The sequence below is a fragment of the Felis catus genome, chromosome A1 (genome assembly GCF_018350175.1).
Source record: "Felis catus isolate Fca126 chromosome A1, F.catus_Fca126_mat1.0, whole genome shotgun sequence".
NCBI lineage: Eukaryota > Metazoa > Chordata > Mammalia > Carnivora > Felidae > Felis > Felis catus.
Genome location: NC_058368.1, coordinates 30,031,985 through 30,057,064, shown reverse-complemented (window position 1 = coordinate 30,057,064; position 25,080 = coordinate 30,031,985). Strand labels below are relative to the sequence as shown.

The 25,080-nt window shown below is 43.6% G+C and overlaps 1 long non-coding RNA gene across 6 annotated transcripts in view; it reads right to left on the bottom strand.

Annotated features, from left to right (window-relative positions):
* LOC102901843 overlaps nt 1-25,080 on the bottom strand; it is a 116,430-nt gene that overhangs the window by 83,759 nt on the left and 7,591 nt on the right. The gene's annotated exons all lie outside the window — the stretch shown is intronic.

The window sequence follows — 25,080 nt, the reverse complement described above, 5'->3', positions numbered from 1 at the left end:
TGTAAATATCCTTATCTCATCCGTGAAGCACTTTCAAAATTCAAAGCATTTGACATGTAGGATTCTTTTCTTCCTGGGCTTATCAAACAGCATGATGACTGATAGTTGCTCTTAATTTTAACCAAGGGTTTCAAGTTTATAATATTTGCTTCCCCAGCTGAGAATGACTAAATCAATGCTTACTTTGAAGTTGATTGTATATATGGATTATTAAACCGTTACAAAGGCATGAAAACACATAGCAAACTACTCGTTCTCCCTCACCTCAGAATCGGCAAAACTTTTAGCCAAATATTGCTAAGAGAAACGTCTCTCTGGATTCAGGGCACATGCTCTTTTTCCTCTGCCCTGGAGCTACATTATTTGCACCAAATTCTTCATCTTCACAAAAATTCTACATCTGAAACCCCTGTGCTCTGCAAAGGACGCTTCACTGTATCACGGCTTTCTTTCAAATAACAGAGAACTTTCAGTTTCTCAGTCCACAATTGTTCAAAATTTATTAAGTCATCAAGCTTATTTCTGAGGAGATTTGGGTTCCTCTAAAGTGCACTCTCTACAAACAGTGGCTGCCTCTAATAGTTACCCAGAGGTGACTTTTTGTTCTTTGTTCTGATCTGTCTCTTTGAACTGCACTATAGCCATGGGAAGGATTTTATAAATCCTGGCTTGGATGGGACCAGGTAGAGAAAGAAAACAACCTTTGGGTTAACTATCACCTGGACAAAACATCCCTTCTTGTACAGAATTCACTACTTCTGTATTCTTTCTTGAATAAATCTATCCAAATGAAGAAGGGAAAGTCGTTGCAGGCAAAAAAAAAAAAAAAAAAAAATGTCAGATGCAAAAGTGTAGGGATAAGAGAAAATATACTGCAGTTCAGTATCAGGAAATTTCCCAAAGATGGAAAGGTAGCGGTAGATTTCACAACTCCACAAAACATGGCGCCGTTTTCTGCTCTTGACCTTGGATGGGTGGACTGTCCATTGTCATCCCGGATTAAGGAAAGGTTGAGGGGGAGGAATGTGGCCAAGGGCTCCGGAGACTTCTTTGTACGTTGCACTGTGCATATGCAAAAGAATGACGGCAAGATGGCTGCTTACACTTCACTGTTTAAATAGCTCTTGTATATCAAGCTAAGGCTTTGGACTTGGTCAGGCAGCAAATGGGAGTCCATTGTATTATTTTTAGCATGGAAGTGACGAACAAATTTGAGAGCTAGACTAGAGGGAGGCAAGATCCACTGGGAACCACTGCCACAACCCATGCCAAAAGTGTCAAAAGCTTGGGGGTGCTTGGGTGGCTCAGTTGAGTGTCCGACTTCGACCCAGGTCATGATCTCGCGGTTCCGGGGTTCGAGCCCCCCCTGGGGCTCTGTGCTGACAGCTCGGAGCCTGCAGCCTGCTTCTCTGATTCTGTCTCTCTCTCTCTCTCTCTGCCCCTCCCCTGCTCACACTGTCTCTCAAAAATAAATAAATGCAAAAAAAAAAATTGTTTTTTAAAGTGTCAGAAGCTTGAACTAAGGCAGTGACTGGGGCGAGGGTGGGCCGGAGACAAAGGAAGGGCTTAATAAGAAACTGAACGTTCCCTGTAAGTCGTGGGGGGGCTTAAGGCCTCAAGGGTGACACTGAGGATCTGGCTTCGGAAAAGGGTAGGTTTCTGCTTCAAGGGGAGAGTAGAGAAGGGGGTGATGTGGGGAGGAGGGTGGAAGAGCAGGAGCTGAGCTTTGGATTTCCTAGGGTGCGGGTGGATGAACCTCCCAGACTGACCACGGGAGGGCGGGGTGCCTAGGCCTACACCATTGCCCCCCATTCCCCCCCCCCCCAGGGGCCTCCCTTTCTGTCTGCCCACGCCTCCCGAGCCTCCAGGAAGGACACCAGTATTTCTGCCCGCCTCCCCCACCCACCGCCTCGCCCTTTCTTATCCTCACACTTCCCACTCCTCAACGGATCTGCTGGATGGAGGACTCTGCCTGTCTCCAGGGCGGAAACAACTCCCAGAGCTCCATCAACGGTTCAGAGGTGGGACTTCCCTCCTGCGGGGCAGAACCTTACCTCTGACTCGCAACTCAGGAGCAGCGGCCCTCATAGCCCTCCCAGGCCCTGCAGCTCCAGACAACCAGAGCGGAATATCCCGGCCCAAGCGGTTGCAGCTGTTTCTCTTCCTTTCGCCTTCATCCCTAGTCTCCGGAGCCAGAAACCTGGCTTGTGGTCCTCGCTGCTGCTTCTCCTCGTGCCCCAGCCTCAGCCCGGTCCCTCCCCTGTAGCTCCTGTGCTTTCCACCAGCCTCCCCCCCCCGCACTGGCCTGGGCCCTCTGCTTCTCATCTGGCCCCCTTCCCAAATCTTCTCCTGCTAGGTTGCCAGAAGGCGGTCTCAAATGCAAATCTGATCATGTGCCTTAAACTACTTTTACAAATCGGAGCACCTGGGTGCCTCAGTCGGTTGAGCCAGGGATTCTTGATCTTGGCTCAGATGATCTCCTGGTTGCTGGGCTCCAAGCCCCTCATCCGGCTCTGAGCAGGTGCCAGGAGCCTGCTTGGGATTCTGTGTCTCCTTCTCTCTGCCCCTCACCTGCTTGTGCACTCCCCCAACCCCCTCTCCAAATAAATAAACTGAAAAAAAAAAAATACTTTCACAAATCTACATTCCCCCTGAGGACAAAGCACAGACTTCCAGGTGAGTCACAGAAGCCTTTGACATTTGGGTTTTACCCATCTCTCTGCCGTCATTTCTTAACCCTCCCCTCACACACTGCTGTGGCTGCTTCGCTGCTTTTCCCTTTTGAGCTTTGTGCCCTACCCTGACCATGTCTACCCAGCGATTTTTTTTTTTCTCCATAATTCATCTGGGGGACCTTTCCTGTCTCCTCGCAGAACTAAGCGCTCCCTTGTTTACCTCCTGCAGCCCATTGGCAGATTCATTCGCGTATATATCTTGTCCCCCTCCCAGACCATAATCCGTTTCAGGGTAAGGACCGTCATCTTCTCCCCAACCTTTGGCATGGTGTCTGGAACACAGTGGCCCTTTAGTAAATGTCCATTGCATCAGCAAGTGAACAGATAACAGGAATACAAAGATTCACTCCTATGCTCCTCCTGGAAACTGCCTGGTATTTCTTACTCTCTCTTCTAATGACACAGCACTTACTTTACTTCTGAGCTTCCTGACAGCCAATGCATAAAGAGAAACAATAAAGGATATGGCGTTCGTTGTCTGAAAAAAGGCAAAACTTTCACTTCTGCAGTAGAGACAAACTTTTTCCTGGTAATAAATTTTCAAAGGAATTCATCACATGAGTTCTTGCGCAAGGAACATTGAACAACATAATGGGCAGTATCTTTAAGCAGTTTTTACAGAAGCTTCAGAAATATTCTTCACTTCACTGTTTCCAGTATTAAATGCTTTAAAAAAAAAAAAAAAAAAGATAAAGGCCTAGCACTAAAACATGATTCATGAAAGAACTTCCACTGGGAAAGGGTAAACTAATGAGCACCACATTTAGAGCTTTCTGGTGATCAAGGATATAGCTTTAGCCCACATAGGAGACTGTACATCTATAAACTCTATTTCTCAAATATCAGTTGTCTCAGCGAGGCTTTGACAGGAGCTAAATAACAGCCCCAAATTGGCTTCTCCGAGAGCCTAGAAAACTCCCACTCATTCAAGGGTAGCTATTTGTAGCATGTAAACTCTTGCCAGACTGAGAGAAGAATCTGGCCCCGTGAATAAAAATACAGAAAATAAATGCTTGGAAACTTGGAGGAGGAGAAGAGGCTCTGGGTTGATTGTCCAACCACAGCATTTAGTTTTCCTGCGCTTCATAGAGGCACTCAAAACAGTTACCGGTGTGTCCGCTTATCACTGGTTCCTAAGCTCTGTAAGATGGTAAGTAAACTACCTTTCTGTGTCTCGGTGTCACAAAGCACTAGTCACCCTCCCCGCCCCCCCCCCCCCCTCCGCCAGCCCTGCCCACCTCTACCTACAAAGACAATTAGGAAGTCATCGGTCATTAAAGCTCTAGTAATGGGACTGGGCAGGAGGGCGAGGGGTGGAAATTGTCAAAGGCAGAGTAAGGTACCGAAACAGGTTAACAGTTCTTCAGGACGTTAAACACAGAGGCGCCTGGGTGGCTCAGTAGGTTGAGCTTCAGACTCTTGATTTTGGCTTAGGTCATGATCAGGTCATGATCGCAGGGTCGTGGGATCGAGCCCCTCATTGGGCTCCGCACTGGGTGTAGAACCTGCTTGAGATTCTCTGTCCCCCCCTTCTCCCCCACTCGCACTCTCTCTCTCTCTCTCAAATAAAAAGATAATAATAAAATTAGAAAAAACCCAGAATGGTAAACAAAAAAACAGCTCATTTCAGCCCAAAAAAAGACTTTCGCAAAGACAAAAAAAAAAAAAAGCAAAAAAAAAAAAAATGTTGTGACAATTATTTTCACATCTAAATTTGCTAAATATTGAGACCTCTGGTATAAAGAAAATGAAAGAACGGTAACTTCTAAAATAAGCTGCTAAAAAAAATATCAGCAAAGCCGTTTTCTAGAGCAAAGTAAGTGGATGTTGCTTCAGCATATTGATTGATACATAATCCAAACATATTGACTTATGTGTAATTAACAAAAGAGTTTAATTAATCTGCTGATTGAAAATGTCATCAATCTTATTCAAGTGAGTTTTAATTCAAAGATAATATCATCATGAGTATTATGCTCAAGTAATTTTATTTAATTAATCATAAAAACTTGTCCTCACGTATGGCTTTAGCCTCAATAAATCATAAAATAGCTGACAAATTTTCTTTCTAGGAGAAAATTAAAGATATCAATTTGAGGCACTTTATTTTATATTATTGCTTGATGTGTTCTGAAATGAAAATGATATGTTTCAAAAGATATCTTCTTTCCTTTTCTCTCTACTTACGTAATCACATAGGATGACAATTCTTTTGTGAGCATTCCTGTATCCGTGAATAAAATAAATTTCTCTAAATTATTTTAAAGGAAAGGCTGTGTTTTCTCAGGCTTGAGAAATATCTGAGCTTGTTTTTCTAAAACCTTGGCAGAAAAAACAAGGACCAACTACTGAATAATCATTCAAATGACAAGTCTTCATTAGGTTGAATTACTGAAATGAAACTATTTCAGTAATTGTTATTCCTCCCTCATCCTATATAGCAAGCTAAAATGAACAAAATACACTTTGGGTCTAGAAAGCAGATCCCCCAAAGCCAATTAATGCTCCCAAGCTAGTAGGATACTAATTAGCAATTATTTCTGCCCAGTGATGCCCAGGCATCCTGGGTTGCTAAATTTTCCCCATGTCCTAAACCACCAGAGAACACTCGTTGAATAGTGATAGTTCTTTCTAGGGTGGCTTACAGAATGCGTCTGTACCATACTAAATGCCCTCCTTCCTCATCCCTGAGAAAGATCACTTGGTGCGGACAAAGAGAAGCTACAACAGGTATCGGCTTTAGAGGCAGAGATTTAACAGAAGTAACTAAGTTGTAACTGAACAGCCTACGAAGGGTGACAAGCAATGAGAAGGAAAGATAGGTGGAAAGGAGATGTGGTTTAGAAAGACATGGAGGAGGAGGTGTGGGGAAGAAACAAGGAGAGAGAATGCCTTCTCCTCTCCACCAGTGTGAATCAAACTGCAGTTCATACAGTGGGACCTAATTAAACCAAAACTCGCTCTCCAGGAAACCCCAAATCGCTTGGAGATCCTATTGTCTTTAGTAATCAAAATGCCAAGAGAGCATCAGTGGTGTGAAGAAAGGTAAATCCAATTTGGGAGGAATTCCAACGCATTTTCAGGATGCTTGGATTGCTGCCATAACCCTCATTTCCTCCTCTAAGTACAATCTTCCTAGAATAAATGAATAAATCTAGCGATTTTTTTTTTCCTCTCAGAAGGAAAAGCTTAAAATGTGAGGTGGGCTAAAATGTTTTTAGCCCACCTCATGTAGTGTTCATAGGCTACAAAGCCCTTTAAAATTGATACATGAAAGTTCTAGGAGATTCACTGGTAAACAATGGTTCTCATGGCCAGCACATTTTTCTAGAGAAGATGACATGATTTTTACCTCTATTGAATTAAATCTAACAAATATTTATTGAGCACCCATTATATCCAAGGTAGTAGGCTGCGAGTAATAGAAAAGTCACATATAAAATAGTGCCAGCCTTCAAAATTTTTGCCACTGGAAGGATGAAAATGGAGAATAAAATAAGACAAGTACACACACTAACAAATGACTCTAACAGAAGCAAAATAACGTAAGCGCCATAAAAAGATACAAACAAAATGAAATAAGGTGTCAAGGAAGGTGTCTTAGTCTGTTCCGTCTCCTATAACAAAGTACCATAGACCGGGTGGTTTATAAACAACAGACCTTTCTTTTCTCTCTGTTCTGGAGGCAGGCAGTCTGAGATCATGGTGCCGACATGGTCTGTTCTGGTGAGAGCCTTCTCCTTAGTCATAGACTGTCAACTGCTTCCTGGATGCTCACAAAGTGGGAGAGTGGAGAGGAAAAGAAAGCTCACTGGTGTCTCCTCTTATAAGGGCACTAATCCCCTTCAGGAGGGCTCCCACCCTCATGACCTCATCAAATCCTAATTACCTTCCAAAGGCCCCACCTCCTAATAGCATTATATTGAGGGATAGAGTTTCAGCATCTGAATTGGGGCAGTGGGGGGAACACATACATTCAGTCCACAAAGAGAGGATAACTAGTTTATTTGGGGGATTCATTCGCTCATTCAAAAATCATGTCATGTGCTCTGCCTACAGCCTTTGTCCTGTGCCAGGATCGGGATGAAATGCAAAACAAACAAAAGGGGAAAATAGTAAAGTACCAGCCTGAACATTAGGTCTATTTTTCTTTTGGTGGTTGATTGGGTATCTTTGTCCACATGCTCACCAATACGTAAAAGTGTCAGACTTTACTTTTTGTACACAGAGGGTAAAAGATGTTGTTCCCTATTTTAATTTGCATTTTGCCAAATAACTAGTAAAATGGAAAGCTTTTCAAAATTCCTGTGTTTATTGTTCACTCGCTTCTCTACTGTGACTGCTTTTCGTATCCTTTGACATTTTTTCCCTGTATTTTCTTTGTATTTTTCTTATTCATTCATAGGGATTTTTTATTTATTGTGGACACTGATCCTTTCCCGTGGGCACAAAAAATACCCTCTCCTGTCCATAGGTTGTTTTTAAATTTCAATTTATTGAGCATTTTACCTTGTGGAGTCAAAATTATCTAGCTGTTCCATAACAGAATGTGCTTTTTGATCTTTAAAAAAAAAAATTCATTCTTTATCTCTAGTCCACATTTTTTTCAATTATTTTCTATGGTTTTTTTTTTAAACATGTTTTTCCTAGTAGTTTCTTTTCGCTTCCTAGAGTTTCATTTTCCACATTTTTGTCTGGAATTTGCTTGTGTATGGTGTGAAGTCATAATCTAATTCTCCTTTGCCTTCCTTGCTGAAAGTCAGCTGTCTCAACATTATGGAGTTTGTAGGGTATCTTTCCCCACTGGTGTTGATGTCCCTTCAATAAACCAAGCTCCACACCTAAGTTATTTTCTGGGGCCTCTCTGCCATTCCACTGATGTGTTTATAAATTCCTCTGACGTTTTCTTTTTTTTTTTTTAATGTTTATTTATTTTGAGACAGAGAAAGACAGAGCGTGAATAGGGGAGGCACAGAGAGAGAGGGAGATGCAGAATCTGAAACAGGTTCCAGGCTCTGGGCTGTCAGCACAGAGCCCGACGCGGGGCTCAAACCCACGGACCGCAAGATCATAACCTGGGCCGAAGTCGGCCGCTTAACCAACTGAGCCACCCAGGCGCCCTGCCTCTGACGTTTTCTATTTGCTGTGCTTTTACTTCATGCATTTTCTTGTCCTACTTTCTGTGGATTAATTACCTTTTCTTCATTTTCCTTATTTTCCTTTACCCACTTAGCATGATAGTCTATGTTTGTGCCTTTAGTAATTATGCCTAGATTTTTCATATGTATGTATAGTTAATATATAGGATATATTTATAAGATATATAAAGGTATAGGGGCGCCTGGGTGGTCAGTCAGTTAAGCGTCCACTTCTTGGTTTCAGCTCAGGTCATGGTCTCACAGCTCGTGGATTCAAGCCTCACATCAGGCTCCACACTGATGGTGCAGAGCCTGCTTGGGATTCTCTCTCTCTCCCTCTCTCTCTGCACGTACCATGCTCATGCTCTCTCTCTCTCTCTCTCTCTCAAAATAAAAAAAAAAAAAAACTTAAAAAAAAGATATATAAAGTTATATATATAGTTAAATTTAAATTTTTCTATTAAAAGCTAAAGTTCATACACATATCTGTCTTCCTTCTAAACTAAACTAGAACCTTGTAGAATTGAACTCCCTTCAGAATCACTCCCCTGCTGTTGTGCTCTGTTTGTTTGATATTTCAGATCATTTTGTTTTCAGCGCATATGATGAACAATGCTGTCATTATTCTCATTGATTTTAATGTCAATTCTCATTTAGATTTACCACCACAATTTATTTGCTCCCTTTGCTACTTGCATTCCACTTCTTCCTTCTGAATATATTTTTCTTCAAACTAAAGTGTATCATTGAGTAATCTTTTTAGTGAGCGTGATCTATTCAAGTTACTGTTCGTGGAAACCTTTCTAAGTCCTAGTAGGCCTGAGATGTCTATTTCTTACTTGTACTCTTCTATTTAATTTTTTAAATAGGTAAAACAAGCACCTGACCCAACACAAAACAAGAAGTATAAAATATCCTACTCATTATAAATGTTTAAATCCCCAATCATTTGCCATTAGGACTTTAAAAATTTATCCCGTTGCCTTATGATAACTATCACTGCTAAGAGCTAGGCTGCCCACCTTATTATTGTGAAATTATGGTCTACGTTTTTATTTTTTTCCTCCAGTGGCTTTTAGGATTTCTCATTATGCTTGATATTCGGCGCTTGGACTGCTAAGAGCCTAGATGTGAAACTTATCCGTCTACATCTGTCTATCACTATTTTTTCTATTTCTTAGCCTCCTGGTTGGCTAATTTTATAGTCTTCTGCTCAGGCAGAGTGAGCTTGACCAGCTCCAAACCAGTGTTTCAGTGAGTTTATGGTCTCAGGGTTCTTGTTCCACCCTGGTTGCATGTATGTGGGCCTGGGCTTGAATGTGACCCAATCCTGTTGTCGACCTGGTAAGGTGGCTTCCACCCTCAGCCTGAGGCAGCAGCTGGTTTCAGGTGGCAGCCCTATGTAGTGGGCAGCCATTATTTCCCCCCTTACAAGTAAATGAAGCACTTTTCTAGCCCAAAGTCTCACCCAGGGGGCCCCCGGTGCCCCCAGCCCAACCCAGGGTTTGTGGACTTAACATCATCCCAAGATGCTGTTCAAAACATAGCCACTCCGGCCTCTGTTGCCTCCAGGCCTCCCTGAGCAAGATGGCTTTGCTTCTGACTCACTGCTCTCAGTTCCCTTTCCATTTTCAGCATTAGAGGACCTGCTTGCTTTTAGTGTGCATTTTTAATTTTTAAACATTTTACCCGGGATTTTGATTAATTGAGATGGCGAAGCATATTTTATTGTGTTCAATCTATTCTGCCCAGGACATTTCTTAGTACTTAACGTCACCAAGATTGGAAACCTGAGAATCACACAGGATTCCTCCCTCTCCCTCAGTCAGTCAGTTACAAATCCTTATTTATTCTCTTCCTAATGACCTCTCAATTTCATGTCTTCTTCTCTGGGTCACCTATTTACTGCCAAAGCCAGTTCCTTGGCTTAAGCTATTAGACTTCCTTACCTGGGAATTTTCTTCCTATAAAAAATCTAATTGTTCTCAATCCCTTCCAATCCAACCTGTAAAATGGCACCAAATTAATATATACACTTAAAATATTTTATTTCTGATTATACTAGTATTATTATTCAATAAATGGCATTGGGACTTTTGTTAGCCTTTTTGAATCAAAAACTAACAAGAAACTTACATCTTATTAATATCATACCACGTGCAAAAATACTGTAGTATAGTCTGGAAACCTTAAAAGCACCAAAAGGAAAACATAATTCAGAAATTAGTCTAGTGTGGGAAAATCTCTATTTATCAAAATACATAAGCTTATTTAAAAAACTTATTAAAAACTTATTGCAATAACCCATGTGTGGAAAGAGTTGCAATGTGAAAATATTGCAAATGTGAAAGCCTAAGTCATTAAACAGAGGCATAGCATGGTTGTATCTGTTTTATAGCTAACAAGTCTGAGTCACAGGCATGTGTATATGAACACGTACGTGGCATACGTGCATACATTTATGTATGCATGTATGCATGTACATATACACCAAATACATAGAAAGGTAACTGAGGGACAGAAAGAATAAACCACACTTATTAGAAGAGAATATAAGTTGGTGGGGAAAGTGGTGAGAAAATCCAGGATTCCCTCTGTGTATGTATGAATGTTTTAAATCCTTTTGGTAAAAACACGTGCATGCAGCACAAAAACTAAAGCAGGCAGAGAATCTTGAAAATACTAACAAGGACAAAGAAGAAAATTCAAATCACATATAATGCCATCACTACATATGTACAGATCAATGGCTTCCCCTTCCCTACGAGATAAACTGCAAATGCCTCAGCAAGTAACATTCTTACCCCTGTCTCCTTCCTAGCTTCGCATGGTATTCTCCCCCAACTAGTAACCTAACACCTGACCAGGACTTGAAATTTTCTGAATACATCTGCTATTACTTCTGCCTGAAATATATTCTCCCACCCTTGGCTGGCAAACAGTTGTTGGTCGGTTCTGTATTCCCTTTTTCTGCCGCATATGACAGTACTTCCGTGAATGCTTCTCCTCTGATAGTGTTAGTTTACCTCCTCTGCTAGACCAGCGGCATTTGAAGAAAGTGATTCATCAATGCCTTCCCCTACTCGCCTACCTGCCCAGTGACTGGTCTAGGCACTGGCTCATGGTGGGGCACTCACTAGGTGATGAATGAGTGAGTGCTTAAAAGCAGGCATGCAAGCACAGGAGAAGCAATACAAGAATACAAGGATTACTGAGCGGCAGTGGAAACTCAGCTTGAAATGTATTACATTTTACTGCCCAGGATCCAAATCCATCATTTAACTCAGTTCCATCACTTCCTCAAGCCACACCCAACACCTGGAGAGCAGATGTGGAGCAAAGGGGAGAGAGCATCCGGCAGAGTTGCTCAGGGATGCAGGGATGAGGAAGGGGCTGGCATCATTCTGGAGTGGTGCGGAGCACGTGGTTAAGTGACTGGTTGTGGCTGGGAAGGGAGCAAGAGCTGGAGTGACAGCCCTGGGGCTGAGGTGAAGGAATGGGTTGATGTAAATTGCAGGGTGGGGTTCAGGGCAAAGCATTCCAAAGCCTTCTTTCCCAAAGTAGTTCCAAAAGTATGTAAATAGGTATTGATGCACGGGGGGGGGGGGGGGGGGGGGAGTCTTACATGGCCAAGTGTTTGGGAAACACTGGATTTAGCAAAGGTAGAGACAATTCTTAGTAGCAGGATATCTCAGAGATCTGACTTTCTTTAGTAAGCTGCTTTATGAAATGTCAAAAGCAGGGTGCTGTACCAATGTTTACCAAATGTATTTGACACAGTGTATCGGTTTGCTAGGGCAGTGGTAGCAAGAACCACAAACTGGCGGCTTCAACAACAGAAATTTGTCATCTCACCGTTTTGGAAGCTGGGAGTCTGAGATCAAGATCTCAGCAAGTTTGCTTCCTTCTGGAGGCTGTGAGGGAGAATCTGTTCCAAGTGTCTCTCCTAGCTTCTGGTGGCCTGCTGGCAATGTCTTGACTTCCCTGGGCTTATAGATTCTTCTGCTTTCACGCTCACATGGCATCCTCCCAGTGTGGGTGGCTGTCTCTATATTTGCCTTTTCCATAAAGACACTAGTCACGTTGGATGAGGGCTCACCCTTCTACACAGTATGACCTCATCTTAAATTCACTGATTACATCTGCAGCAACCCCATCTCCAAACAGTCACATTCTGGGGTACTGCAGGCTAAGATTTCAAGATATAAATTTTAGGGGGAAATGATTCAATCCATATTGCTGCTGGGTGAACTAGGGAGACCTCGGGTCCTGGGGCCTTGACTCAGCCAAATCTGAAGGAGTCACGGAAGATGATTGGTCTAGTCACAAGAATGAATTTAAGGACAGACACATAGCATAGAGGACAAGGAACACAAGCAGGAAAGTTTATTAAAAGCGAAAAGTACACTTTTGAGATATGAGAAGGGTTGAGCTCAAGACAGAGAGAGAGAGAGAGAGAGAGAGAGAGAGCTGTGTGCCCTGGGGCTTGGGCTTCTACCTTTTATTGACAGTTCTGAGGGGCAGAATATTTATTGTATTTATTGGGACAGAAAGCAGAATTCCCGAGCCTTTTCTTCTCAATTTGGTCAGGGGGTTCCTGTCATGGCATCTGCCATCTTGGGCCTGTCTGGTTAGATCTGGCTTCTTGTGGAGTGCTGTCAGGACCTGCCTCTGATCTTCCCAATAGCTGGCCAGGACTTCGTCCTTGCTGGCCTCCCGATATCCTGTTAGAACCCAACTAACTGCCTACTCTAACATTAGCACACCTTTTGGCATATAATGTGTAGTAAAACCACTGTCTCCCTGAACTCAGTTTTGGTAAGATCTGCTACAATGGATTCTCTATCATTAGGTTCTTCCAAAAGACAGCTAAAGATAGGGGTCCTCATTCTTTGAGACCCTAGAATGCACCAGGCAATCCAAGAAAGGTGATGTTATGATGACATTTTACAAATGAAAAATGAGAAATTTACAAATGAAAAAACAGATTCTGATCACCAAAGACACTCATCCAACGTAACTGAGCCATGTTTCAAACCAAGGTCTGTCTCATTACCAAACCACTTCTCTCTCCACTCCAACTTACTATTTCCCAAATGATATGGATATCATTAAAGCGAGATCCTTGCTGTGGAAATAATGGGGTTATTTCCCCACCCCTCACTAATGCCTAATCCATACTGAAAAGTGGTTGAGATTTGAAACAAAGCAAAGGCAGGGAGGCTTCTTTCCCATCATTGAAATAAATCTGTTTCATACATAGGAAGCACTCCTGGTTAAATGTTTACCTTTTGAACCCTACACTGAAGGAAATGGTTTCCTGAAGCTTTGGCTAATCTTTTAGCAAACTGTCAACCTAAAAACTTGGGTGCTTCTTGATGAGGATTTTAACTGCACTATTGATTATAGTGCAGCTAGAAACCATTTTCAGACTTATCTTCATATGATTTAATTGACATTGAGAGGTATTTTAATTGAAACGTTAGACTTCCTCAGTAGAACTACCCTTTGTTTCTAGCAAGGCAATCTAGCTTTTATGCTTTTAATCGCCATCTGTTGTTCAATAAATGTCAAATCGTTCCTAATGGTCTCTCTAAGCATAGGGTTGGGTTTTTTTTTTTTTTTTAATTTGCTTTTGTACTCAGTGTTCGTTATGGGCAAATGAGTCCTTGCCGTAAAAGAGCGCCATTTCTCATGGTGCTTCAGTCCCGTTAGAAGGAAAAAGTGATTAGAAATAAAGAGACAAGAGAAATGCTTCTTTTCTTTTTTTTTTTTTAATTCTTCTCAGCAGTGGGGAGATTTAGAAAGTCTATAAAAATGTTTCCTTCAGCACTGCTGGTGATTCTACTCCCATTCAAAGCATAAAAGGAACAGAGACTTCTGAAAATCTTTGAGTTGCTTAAATTGTCTGAAATGATTAATATATTTAAAAAGATAGGTGAGGGAGAACATCCACTGGACTCAGCCAAATTTGAGCTGTACCAAGGAGATCTTGACTTCACAAGCCAACAGGGACTCTTTTTTTGTTTTTTTGTTTTTGTTTTGTTTTGTTTTGTTTTTAAACCTTGTGGGAATTTTGTAGAGATAAAGCAGAAGCAATGCAAGGACTCTATTACCCAGGACCCCACAATGGATTCTGAACTGAACCAGCCTACTCTCCAGAGGTGGAGGAAGGGAATGGCCAGTGACTTCCAATGATGCTCAGCTATGACAGAGAAGGAAAGACCCTCCCTCAGAGATGCAGAAAATTTTTGCTCTTCCTCATTAGCTTCCTAACACCCAACATCCTCCATGAAAGGTCACCTTCCAAAGTTAGGAAGCCAAATGACGCTGGCTCTTGGGAGCCCAGGAGAGTCCTGGAGATAAGGATTGTGTGGCTTCTGGGAAGGAGGGGCCTTTCATTGAGACTTGCATGCATTGGGTCCCAATCGGCTTGCAAACCAAGAAGTATGCTTGATTGCTTGGATCAGGGTTTGAAATATTTTCCAAGGGTTGGAAGAAGTATATTCTAAGAAGTAATTAGAATTGGTTGAAATACAGGGCTATAAATGGGGGACTGGCACAATTTTACAAGAAACAGATCATAACTCAACATTCTAATGACTTTTTCTTTGGAGAAGGTCAGCAAAGCTATTAACAAGGGAAGTGAGCATGCAGAGTTCTCCATCCCAGACTATGACTGAACTTTGAACAAAGTACCTCCATCAGGATTCTGACTCTAATTACCTGAGCCGTTGCCTTTGCTCAGGAACGAGGGCTGAGCGGGGGCTAAATGGGCAGTCGGGCTTCTGACTGCCCTTCTGTGCTTCTCTAGCTCTCTTCCCCAAAAGGGATAAGAATAAAGATGCTGACAAGTTCATTTTTTCAGGCACAATGGCCAAAAAGACCACAGATTATTACCAGTATTAAAGTCCTCCAAGTGGAATTCCAAGTGGAATTTCCCACACATTATAAAAAGGAGAGGAGGCTTAACAGCACTCTGTCTGTCACCCTGTCCTCTCCCCTGAGACACAGGCAAACATGCCGACATGGACCACGTGGCCATGGTGGCATTTAGAAGGGAAACCCATCCGCGGTGCTTCAGTTTGGAAACATAGCCTGGATAACTTCAAAATGAACTCACTTGCCCTGAAGCTGCCATGTGTTACTTGTGTACATATCAACTATACCACTCATTAGGTTTAAACTAAGGTCAGGGAATGTGTCTATGTATTTTTGTTTCTCTGCTAGCCATCCTTAAGGACTCAAAACAGTGCCTGGGATCTCAACAAATATTTGTTAAGTTAAAAAATAAGAATGACAAACAGGGAGTTTTCAGAGGAACCTCAGACCAGCTTGGAGCTCCTTCCAAATGACTCTGGTCTTTCCCAGTGAGCCCAGAATTTGGAGAGTGTGAGATGGTACTCCATTTCTCCATCATTCCTTCCCTCTCTAAATACCCAACACCCATCTTATTCTTTTGTTCCTCTGGGGATTTATCATCTACTTAGATGAACTTGACCCCAGGCCTTTCCTTCTGCAAGGTCAAGACCAAATTAATCACCAGAGTCAGTGTCAAAAAACTGTATGTCTAGCTGTAAGCTCTCCCCAGGTGGCCTCACCAAATTTAAATGTTTGGTCACCGGACTTCAGAATCAAAGTACTGTCTAGTCAAAATTGTGAGGAACAAGGGGCAAATAGGTCTTCAGACAATCAGACCTTCCTTGCAGATTATCACTCCTTCAATCATACTGATTCCTATGACGGCCTGTATTTGTATGTTTTACGATTACCCAATAGATGATTATATATTTCCAAAATTTCCTTTGATTCTAACACTAACTCGTGTTAATTTTATGTTGAACTTAACTCTCATTGCTCTCAGCTTTTAAAAAATTGGAGAATTAACAGATGGCATCCTTTAGCCCAACTCCCTTATATCTGTGATACCCCCAGCCCTGGACTCCAAATCCCTGGGCCTACCCCTCTCTTTGCTTCAGCTACCCCAAAGTCTGTTTATTTTCTGACCCCTGTACTCCAGACTTGGTTCTGTGGGACCAAGGTAACAATATGTTGCCTTAATTACTCTTCAAAGATGTTTATTTTGAGAGGACACCAGAACTGTTTTTGCAGCCTTCCTGCTGTTAAGAATTCTAAAGGTTAAGGCCTCCAGTAAACTGTGATTAGAAAAAAATCAACGGAGTAACTGCATAATCACCACTATATTTAGCAGGCTAGTGATTTCCAGAGAAACCTGGCATTTCTGCCCTGCAGCCTCCTCCAATCCCTCAGGAAGTCTTCTGGCCGGAATATGTGACACTCTCCCAGCCCAGCACCTGGAGCAGAGCTACAGGCCCGAAGTAGCTTAAAATATCTTAGCATCTCATATAGTAACAGAGAATCCAACTCCAAAAGAAAAAGAAAGAAATGAAAATGGCTTACCATAAAATGGTTGGGTGAGGCAGTGCTGGTTCATAAAACAGAACTGTTATATAAAATTCCAATGAGCTTTTTTGTTCCTGTAGGTTCTTCTAAGGTATAGCCCCATTCTTTTGTTTTTAGTAATCTCTACTCCCAATGTGGGGCCAGAATTCATGACCCCAAGATCAGAGTCTCATGGTCTACTGACTGAGCCAGCCAGGAGCCCCAATAATCCCCTTTCTTAAATTGCTCAAGACCCCATAGTGACTGGTCTGGTATAGTGGTAGTCAGGTGCTCATGTCTCCTACAGACTGTGGGCTTCCCTTTCTACGGTTTTACTGCTCTCCATGAAACTCTTTTCTCTTTCTTCTGATACTGCTCTCTGCTCTTCCTCCCCTCAAAAAAAAAAAAAATGTTACTTGTCAGAAAGTCTGTCATGTGTACCTTAGGATATACTGGATTCACTTTGGGGAAGAGAGGAATGATTATCTAAATAATAAAGGGTAACACTTACTGAGCACTTACCGCGTGCTAGGAACTGTTCTAGGTACATCATATATATTAATTCAGTTAAGTCTCACAACCACCCAATGAGATAGTTTGTTACTATGTAATCTTCATTTTACAGATGAGAAAATTAAGGCACAGAGAGGCTAAGAAACTTGTGTAGGCTCACACAGCTAGTAAGCAGAAGAGCTGGGCTTTGAACCCAGGCAGTCTGACTCCACAAGCCATGTTCCCAACCTCTAAACTGTTCCACTTTCCAAACACTTTTCGCCACCATCACCTCTCATTTTTTAAGTAAGATTGGAGCAGAATGAGTGTTAAATCTGGCCCCTTAGCACTGCCTTCTGATCCTTCCGGTATGCTAGCTACGCCTGTTTGTCACAGTGGATCACAGGCACCCAGAAGATGAGAAGAACGGAGGGCAGAAGAGAAACAAGCTGGTCTTCAGAGTTATAGAAGGGAACTGAGAGCTGCTCACTGGGCTTTCAAACCGCTTTTCTCTACCCCAGGGTGTCATCGCGGGAGACGAGGCGGGCTCCCGGGACCCCCAGCATCTGCCAGGGCAGCTCCACTTTCAGCCGCCTCACACACACAGGGGGTCTGGGATTTACACTGAACAGAGATTCATGGTTCAAAAAGGTTTGGAAACCCCAGGGGATGGAGCAATCACCTAGGTGTCAGGTTCCTTAATTGCCAAGCCCTCCTCATGGCTGATTTACACAGCCCTGTACTCCCTGGAGAGGGAAGGCAGGAGGGTGGAGACCAGGGCACATGCTGCAGTCTGTCTGCCAGGAAAATCTCAGTGACTGTCAGATGTCCTCGCCTCAAGCAGGAAGAGCGTTCCTAGGGGAGGCGGACAATTAGAGAAGACGGTGACTTTATCTCCAGCCCAGAAAGGCAAGCTTAAAAAAATGTTTAAGGGCAAATGGAAATAAGATGAATCTCTAAGAGCCCTGCAGCAAGCACAAAGTATTTGGAAATCCATTTCTTCCCTCGCCTTCAAAATCACTTAATTCAGTTACACAGTGTCCTCCTGTGGTCCTCACAAGTGTATTTCTCACTTGCCTGTCTATGCCCCATGTGATGCTTAAGAAGACGCACAAACAGATGTGTATGCACACATACGCACACATGTGCACACACACACACACACACACACACACGCACACACACACGTAGGAGATTTAAGCCAGGCCAGCTTCAGGCACCAGGTGGGTGATCTACCCTGGGGATATCTCTCACCGGACCATCTGTAGATTAGGGAACCAACGTCCTGTTGCCAACCCATAACATAAATTTTATTCAGGGCCCCCTCAGATTTACAGGCGCCAGGGAGGCCCCAGAGCACAGCAGTGGGGGGAATGCTGGAGTGGGAATGTCCATGTTGGGTCCCAGTTCTGTCACTTACAAACTGTGGGATTTCAAGAGACTTCCTAACGGTCTCTTGAAACAGTCACTTGTCCCCCAGGTTTATCCTCTGCAAAATGGGACTAACAATAGCGCCTGTTGGTAGGATTGTTTGCTCTAAGCATAAAGTGCTTATAACAGCGCCTGGCACGTGGCAAGAGTTGAATAAGCATTAGCTATATAGAGCTACCGAAGCGCCTGGCAGCATCCTTGGCCCGTGCTAGGTCAGCCCAGTCCTAATTCCACTCCCACTCCAGCCCCAGTAAGAGTCCGGGGCTGCTGTTCTGCAGAGTGCAGATGGCCACAGTTCAACAGGAAGATTAGCAGCCGTCTTTGTTGGAGACAAACAAGTTACAAGGTTCCTGGGGGAGGCTGGCACTTCGTTAGGCTTTCTTCATAGCGCAACTTAAAATTGAAAACGCTGCCTGAAGCATCCTGCGATCAGAACAAACATTCTTCATTCATTCACCACACGTTTACTGAGCGCATCTTTAAAATAATAGCCAGCTACATATGGACACTCCCTGTATAAATGCTGTGTTAAGTGCTTTCTATCCACTCATAGCGATGCTATAAGGGAGGTACTATTATTCTTTCCATTTTGTATATGAGGCTCAGAGAGGTAAGGTAACTTGCCACCGGTCACACGGCATATGGCGGAACTAAGATTCCATCAGAGAAATGCAAATCAAAACTACAATGACCTATCACCTCACACCTCTCAGAATGGCTAAAATCAAAAACGCTAGACATAACAGGTGTTGGTGAGGAAGTGGAGAAAAAGAAACACTCATGCGCTGTGTGGGAATGCAAACTGGTGCAGTCATTCTGGAAAACAGCATGGAGCTTCCTCAAAAAGTTAAAAATAGAACCCTACAATCTAGGAATCGCACTCCTGGCTGTTTACTCCAAAGATACAAAAACACTAATTCAAAGGAATGCGTGCACCCCTATGTTTACTGCAGAATATTATTTTCAATAGCCAAATTATGGGAAGAGCCCAAGTGTCCATTGACTAATGAATGGATAAAGAAGTGATATAGTTACTAATATAAATATATAGTTATCTATAAAAATATCATATACATAATGGGATATTACTCAGCCATAAAAAAGAATAAAGTCTTGCCACTTGCAACAATATGGATAGAGCTACAGAGCATGATGCTAACTAAGCCAAATAAGTCTGTCAGAGAAAGACAAATACCATGTAATTTCATTCCTATGTGGAACTTAAGAAACAAAGCAAACAAGCAACGGGGGGGGGGGGGGGGGGGGCGGGGAGACGAACCCAGGAAACAGACTCTTGACTACAGAGAACACACTGATGGTTACCAGAGCAGAGGTGGGTGGTGGGACAGGTGATTTCACAGGTGAAGGGGGTTAAGAGCACACTTACCATGAGCCCTGACTAATGTATAGAATTGCTGAATCACTATATTGTATACCTGAAACTAATATAACATTGTATATTAACTACACTGGAATTAAAATTTTTAAACTTAATAAAAATAAGATAAAATCCCACCAGAGCCAGAGTTTTGTTCTTGACCACTCTGCCTCTTCCCTTATGTCTAAAGAATGCACCCTCGAACCCATGCACCCTGGCAAGGCGGCCTGTCCTTTCTTCCTCCTCTTCCTCTGTCATCTGTGAAAAGGGAGGCTGCAAATCTCAATTCCTTTCTCGTGAATGCATAGAAAAATCCCAAGACTTCTGTCCACACAGCACACCAATACCAGAGGGGAACAGTTCTGGAGTAAGCATCTCTATTAAGCCATACAAAATCCAGGCTTCAGCTTAAACTTTTTACACAAAACCCCTCTAATATCTCTGCCACCACATCAGACAGAAGGTGTGAAGACACGCTGCCTTGTTTGCAAACCATACTAATGTAATCATGATAAAAATTGTCTTGGTGTGCCAGTCTTAGCCATTAAAAAAATAAAGAAGAAGAAAATCCCAGTAGGTATTTTGGGCTGCTTTAAGCAAAGAGAAGCTATGGACTCCTTTTTTTAGAGAAATGAAATCCTTTGTTTATTGTAATTAGCAGCCAGTATTTTGTCACCTGAACAATAACACTAGGCCCGAGTATAGATAGTGTAATTACAGAGAATTCTAAAGGTCTCTAAAAATATTTCATAGTGACATCAAGTCAAATCATGTCTACCTCTATCCCTGACACACACACACACACACACACACACGCACACGCACACAGAACTCAAGGACATCTCACTCCCTGATTTAGCTACACAATTCCCATTCAAACTGGGGAAAGTCACATAGGTAACACCCCATTCAGTTCTTTGAATTTTTATGAATAAAAAAAGAAATCTGTAAAGCAAATCCTGTGATTACAAGCATTTTTAGCACAGAGCACCAGACAGCAGTTCCTGGAAGGGCCCCTTGAATACAACATCGTTCAGGCTCTAGGTATTCTGGGCTCAGCAGTGGGGCGAAGGTTGCGGTCACCTGGGTTCATAGTGGCCCCTCTGGGCAGGGAAGACGCTCCCTTCCCCATTTCAAAGGGCACAAGAGCCTCCCAGCCCTCAGCCCTCTCCCGTCCTCCCAGACGCCAGGTTGCCACGGGAGATGAAGCTTTCTGGCTATTTCCTGGGCAGCAATCCCTGCCGGCGTTCAGCCTGGGGGAGCCCACACTCCTTCCATGGCTCCCTGTCAGGACTGCAAACCCCACCACGCTCCGTGGCATGACAGAGCCAAGGAGCATGCACACTGGGGACTGTCATGCCTGGGGCCGGGGGTGTGGCTCTGCTTTCGACCGGGTTTGAGACTTGGGGACTGGGCCCGGCCCTCTCTGAACCTCAGTTGCATCATTAATTAGATAGTGACAATAGTGCTTACTTCATAGGGTAATTGTGAGATAAAAGTGTTCTCACCACAAATAATGATGATGATAGTGATGATGATGATGATGGGGCAGAAAGAAACTTTGGGAGATTTTTATGGCCTGAAAGTGGTGATAGTTTCACAGATGTATATTTATTACCAAAATTATGGAGCTGTGTACATTAAATACGTACAGCCTCTTAAGCATCAGTCATACTTCAATAAGGTAGTTTTTAAAAAATAAAGAAAAACATACATAAAAAATAAAGAAAAACATACATAAAAATATTTGGTAAATGTTCAATTTCAGTCTTCTTGGTTTCTTTCCCCTTTTATGTAGTTTTCCCTTCTTTTCCTAATGGAATTAAGAAGTGAAATGGTTGAATAACTATCTTGACAATAGTCTTTGGCAAAATTCTGGAAAAGGTGAAGTGAAAAAAAGATGGAATGCTGCCTATAGAACATTAGAATTCCACTGGCCTGCAGCTAGCAATGGAGAGGAAATCCACATGTGAGGAGGGAGGCTTGGGCCCTGAGGTTGGCCATCTCCTTGGGGTCTTTGGGTGCCATCCACGGCCAGCCTCACTGTTTTCGGGGGCTTGTCCCTCTCCTTTGTCCTCCAGCCCAGGCACGTGCCCTCCACCAGTCCCTTGTGACAAGGCAGAGGCCCGGCCAACAAAAGTTTTGGAAGATTACACTAAGAGCAAGGGGCTCAAAAAGATAAATCAACAAAAATAATAAGAACTCAGATCATCTGGCTTACACAATGTAGTTTATCCATCTTTAGTATTTGGCCTCAATGGGGAGGTCTCCCTGCCTGGCTGCCCTTCTGCCTCCATGTGGTGAAGGTCACGTTTAGTCCCTGCCATCCTGGAGGGATCCCACGAATCTCCATACCAGGAATGGCCAATTCACAACCTATCTGCTACATGTCCCCGTAGGCTGCTCAGGGCAGACATCCCCAATCAACCACAGCACTCTTCCTCATTGAGCACAGACTTGGACACAATCTCTAGGTATCAACTACCAATCAGCCAAAGTTATACCAACTTGTCATCCCTGCTTTAGATCCCCCAAAGTCCTTATCAAAGAAAGCAGAGTCCCAAGAAAGCCAGAAAACTCCCTATCATGCCTGACTAAGACCCCCTTCTAAGTTCTGGCTCCTGTCCAAAGACTACCTCGTCTCCAGGTGAGTGATCTTCCGGGAACGACATACATCAGAGGAGCTCACGCCAGCCCACAGAAGTGCCCCTCTTTGCTCACCAACTCAAAACCGCACATTCATATGAAAGTCAATAAGAGAAAGGTCCTCACAGGAGTCTCCTCTTATACTTTCCACCTACCCCGCAAGCCCAGAAGCAAAACACCAGATGCCACGGTATTGGCTGGAGATGGACATCTTTATCATGTTGTCATTACTCAAGCTACGGTTACCCTCAATGGGGACAGAGAAAAGAGCAAGCTACTAGCTGGTAAGAAGGATACCTTACAGTGCCCCATACTGTTTTCTTCCCTAAACCCAGATGAATACCTACTAGGAACATGAAGGTTCTTGTTCTGGGGGTGTAGTTACATCGGGGCCCAAGCTATTGGGAGGGAATGTGAAGAATGCTCCCTCCTTTTCCCGAACTTTCCTCTTTCCCTACATATTGGTTCTGGGGAGAATCAAAGGCAAGAATGCCCTCTAAGTACTTTACTTCGGTCATTAAATTTTCACACAAACTCTGTGAGTCATGTATTCTTGAAGTTCATTTTATAGATGAGACAACTGAGGCTTCGAGAGGTTGGAAACCCTTCCCAAGGTCACACAGCTTGAAAAAGGCACTGTACAGCTTCAAATCTTAGTCTCTTCCTATACCATGCTGGCCCTCACGTCAAACCGTGCAAGACACAGCCAGGGGCCACACACAAACCCAGAATGGTCCCGACCAGAGTCCTATTGCCATTTTCCATGGCCTTAAGAGGTAGAAGACAAACTTTGACTCCCAAAGGAGGCTCTGATGACATCATTCACATAATAAAATATTGTGGGGTCGTTCACAGAAATAACGGGTGTCTACCAAATGCTGGAATCTTTTGATGACCCAAGAATTCTAACACTGCCTCTGTGGTCATCGATTTGTTGGGGATAAATGAGAACAATGCCTAATAACCCTTCTTCCAGACCAAAGACTTTAGCCACAACCAACTCATTGCAAGTGTGGGCAGGTTTCATCTGAAATAAATCCCAAATCAGTCCACCTTGTTCCACCTGCATTTCCGCCACCCTGGTCCAAGTCACTGTTGCATCCTTCAGAGGCAGTGCAGTAACTCCTCTCCCTGTGTCACTCTGTTCCCAACTCCTGTCCCACAGCTGTCAAACTCCTGGCTTTTAGAAGCCAATGACTGCTGTTAGAATAGAATCTGGGCCCCCTATGATGGCCTCCAAGCTTCCACCTGTTCTGACTCCTGTCCACTCACCTTATATCTGATTTATGTACTTTGTTATCTATTTTTCTCTCTGTTTCCAGTAGCAAGTTTCTCATGGGAAAGGGGACCTTCCTGACTTGTTAAACACACAAGTACACATTGAATACATGAATGAAGGTTATCTGTGACACATAGAGGAATACAAACTCTCCCCTACAGGCTTGCTCGATGCGTTGGTTCTAGGGACTACAGAGGTGTGATAATCTGGAAACCAGAAGCCTTGGGTTTAGTCATTGCACTGCTACTTAAATTCACAGCACGAGACTGGGAAAACCTCTCAACAGTCTTTGGCCTCTGTTTCTCTGTCTGTTAGTTCTGCCTTTTCCGTGAACAGACGTGATCACCCTCCTGATTCAGCAAACTCTATCGACTGTTTGCAAGGCACTCCACTGGGTCCTGGCAATGCCAAGACGAAGGACACCACACTAGCCGAGAAAGAACACACAGGTGATTTGGGGCCAGAGACGAGGCAGTACGTAAACAATGTCTGATATCCTACCATGAGCCCTAACGGAAACCCAGTAAAGATACAACATGACGCGAAGGAGCGACCTGCCAGTTTCATCTGGTACTCAGGGTGGAGGCCGCTCCTGAAGCTGGGCTTTGATAACAGACAGGAGCTCCCGCGCCAGAGGATCAGAGTCGTGCATGGGAACACCAGCAAAGGCATGATGCATCACACGCAGGGAACAGGAAGTGGTTCTAAGTGGCCAGTTATGGAGAGTGTGGAGGGGCACAGGTGGAAAAGGAGGTTGGGCAGGTACGCTGGGGCATGGAACGTGGAGCCTCTAGGCCAGGGTAAGGGGTTGAAATCTTAGGACAAGTGTTTTGAGCAGAGGCATGACCTATCTAAGTGTATTTCAGAAGGATTATTCTGACAGCAGCCTGGAGGGTGGATTTGGAGGGAAACACAGCAGAAACAGGACTGTGGAGAGCAAGCTGTGGTAGTAATGCAGGCAAGCAGGGCGCCGAAAGGAGTCGCAGAGAACTGGAGAGAAGCAGCCTCGGCATGAGCGTTAGGACCCCCGGTACGTCTCTAAAGCCTGGGAGAGTTGAAAGTTCCCAACTGGGGTGATTGGTTGTTGCTTTTCCCCCAACAATGCATGCAGGAGGAGGATCCAGTTTAGGAAGAAATGTACCAAGTTCCTTCTTGAACATGTGAGTCCCCTCCTACGAAAGCACACGAGTGCAGGGTGTTGTGGCCAAATCCTTGCGTTAGGGTGGCAGGAGGAGCTGGAACTGTGACCAAATCACTGCACCGTCCTTGTTTTGTCCCCTCCCTGGCAGGAGGAAGGCAAGTTATGATTGCCTCTTTCCTCATGGGGGTGTAGCGAGGCTTTGTTTCTCTGTTTCACGGGCTGCGTCACACCCAGATGAAAGGAGCTCTGTGAGGCAGGAGCATAAGGAGACAGGGCACAAAGAAAGGTCTAAAAGGCTGCCTGAAGGGTAGGAGACAGGTTTGCAGGGCGTTCGTTCTGGCTTCATAATGTGATTTAAAGATCCAGAAATGAGAATGAAAAGATACAGGCAGCAGCAGAAGAGAGGGATTCATTCTCTCTCCAGATGGATTAACATT